This window comes from Talpa occidentalis, unplaced genomic scaffold (genome assembly GCF_014898055.3).
Source record: "Talpa occidentalis isolate TD23 unplaced genomic scaffold, MPIMG_talOcc4v2.1 talOcc4.16, whole genome shotgun sequence".
Lineage (NCBI taxonomy): Eukaryota > Metazoa > Chordata > Mammalia > Eulipotyphla > Talpidae > Talpa > Talpa occidentalis.
The window spans coordinates 66,449,712-66,452,801 of NW_023601653.1; positions in this window are offsets into that span (position 1 = coordinate 66,449,712).

The window sequence follows — 3,090 nt, forward strand, 5'->3', positions numbered from 1 at the left end:
TTATTTTTTTTTTTTAATTGCAGTTGGAAAAGGTAGAAAACACAAAGCTCCTTGTTAGAGTAGTTGCGTCATTGCTCCCTGGGAAGAGAGGGGCCTTTGGACTTTCCAGGGAAAGATGGAGTTTGAACAATTACAGACTTTAAATTTCAAACCTGCTATTTACCCATCAAGGTAAATGTATGTACTGAATATAAAAATAAATTACCTTGCACTCTGAGTATAAAAATAAAACTTACCTTGTGCTCTTTTGGTATTGATTTACATATAAGAAAGCACATACTGTGAAAAACTAAAAAGTATTGCTATGTAAAAATGAATAATGGTGACGTATGTGTTATACGCATATTTATGTGTCTAATCATACATAATAATTTCATTAATAAAGCTTTCCTATATAAGTCTAATGGTAACCTCATACACTGGTAAGATGAATTGTTCATTAGGAATGAAAAAAATGCTGAATATGTTATATGCAAATTATAATGTAAAATTAAAAAAAGCTCAGAATATATTAAGTCAGACTAGAAGATACTTCATTATTGATCACATAAATAAAATGCAATAATCAGCAATCCAAAATATTGGAATTAAGTCAATTGAGGCAAGCAGTAAAAATTAATAATATATCTTAGTCAAGTTCACAAATATCCATTACATATAAGATAAAACAGAACTGGTAAATTAATTGTAATCATTCCACATATTGAATCAAAGCATTAGAAGAATAAAAAATAGAAGCAGTTAAAAATACAAAGTAAAGCAAATTTCAAATTATAAGAAGATAAACATTCTTTATATGGTCATATATTTTACTGAAATGATGGTGATGTAGTATGTATAAATATAAAAATAAAACTTGAAAAAGGTACATTTTGAAATCATTATGCTGGCAAATAGGTAAATCAAGAAAACAAGTAAAACATATTTCTCAAGTCGTGGTATGTATTAAAATGAATATATGTGTACATTTTCTCAGTTTTTTGCCTCCCAAATATAGCATTATATATATTGATATTTTAAAATTACATAAAACATAAAGAAGGATATTTAGAAACAAAAATAATGAAATAAGTAAAAATAAAGAAAATAAAATTACCAAGAAAAGGTGTAGAACAGTTCAATTGACAACATTTTCATAATTCAGAAAACATTGATTCAAGGTTTGCAAAGTAGTGGAAATTGCTAATCTTCATATGGAAAAAACCTTAATCGGTTCTCAGATGTGTTTCTCTTTCCTGCTTTGTGAAAGATAAACATTTACAATGTGTATATGCATATGTGTGTATGTGAGCATGATAATGTATGACCTTATATATTTTTAATGTAATTAGAAAAAAGAAAATGTACAGAGCACACATACCTTCATGCCTAAAATCTGATAGAACTTTTCTTTTAGGTTTTTGAGACGAATGTTGATGTTGTAAATCCGAATAAACTATCTCACTCATTACTGAAGGCTAAAAAAATGATCAAATAAATTGAAAAATATATTTTCAATGAGTGTAAATTGTGACATTCATAAATAAAACTGGTATTGAATAAAACAGTCTTGGGAATGAATTTGGATACAGTCCCAAACTTGCTAGTTTCTGGGAGAAAAAATATGAAATTTTTTCTGATCAGTTCATGAGTTGCTATGACATAACATTTCTAGACTCTTTAATTTTGTCTATTCACAATTGCAAATCTTACATAAATATGTCACTCACCAATATGTACAAATGCAACAGGTGATATCTTTCTGTGTGACATCCATGGAATCAGTTTTTCTGCACAGTCTGCATCCAGGTCCCTCCTCACCTTCCCTGCTTCCGCCTCCTTCTCAGACTCCCCTTTACTTCCACCTTTCTCCATTTCCCATAATTCCAGTGATACATTTTACTTTTTCAATATAAATACTTCTCCAATGTGCATGTTTTATTCAAAAGAAAAAGCATATTTTCTTTCTGTTTTGCTCATTATCTTTTTGAATACTCAATTTATGAAACAAATTCCACTGCTTTTACTAAAACTTGCAGATATTTCACTAAACATCTCTTCTCCCAATTTTACTCATTATTCTTTATTTGTCATCATTCTATCAAACATCTTCTCTTATCTTTCTTACTGTTACTAATGTCCCCCATCGTATTATCAAGTCCTTGGCATGTCATAATATTTGTTATGCCATAATTGCTTATTTGATTTCTTCATGTAGTATAAAAAAGTTAAATTTACTTTCAAAACTAATATTTTTGCACTTAAGATTAGCTCAGATGAAATTTAGAAAACATTTTCTTCATTATCAAATTTAAAAAATTTGAATTAAATTAATGTGAGATTCTTTTTATTCTCTACAAGGAGATAATAGAACCTAGTTTCTATAATCAAAAGACAAATCTGATTATGATTTAGTCCTATTAAATTTTATATTTCCTCATTTGCATTTTTAAACCCATATTTCAAATATAATTAAAATTCCTGTGTATCATAAAATATTATTTCAAATAACAAAATTGCAATCATGATAAATATATTAAAGTAAATGATATTTAAAATAGCCTCTTTAAAGTCACTCAAACACACCAGATTCCACTCTTAGTATCTTTTTTTTTTAATTTTTTTTTTTTGTTTGTTTGTTTGTTTGTATTTATACAAGCACTGGGTACAGTCAGAAGCGCGGGAGGGTGAGAGAATTCACCAGAGCCAGAGCGGGGAGCAGAGCAGGCAGAAGGACCGAAGTACACTGCTGAGGGGAGCAGCGGGCGGCAGGAGAGGTCTGCGTGCCAAGTGGGACCCTCCTCCGGTGGCCGGGGAGCAGCCGGGAATCGAACCGGCGTCGCAGAGGCCGCGGAGCAGCTTCGCAACCAAGCGCTCAACCACTGCGCCACCGGGGAGGCCCGATATAAAAGCTTTTGACTGACTCACTTGCCCAAGATTATCGGCAGGAAAAGAGACCTAGTTTGAGAAGAGAAAAAGCAGGGTGCCAGCACTTTTTCCAAGGGAAGGAAGAGTTACTTTACCAAAAGACAGGAGAGGAGATTTTGAAAAGAAGCCAGGGATTCACCCTTGTTGACTATGGATAATTTAGAGACGGTCCCCACACTGTAG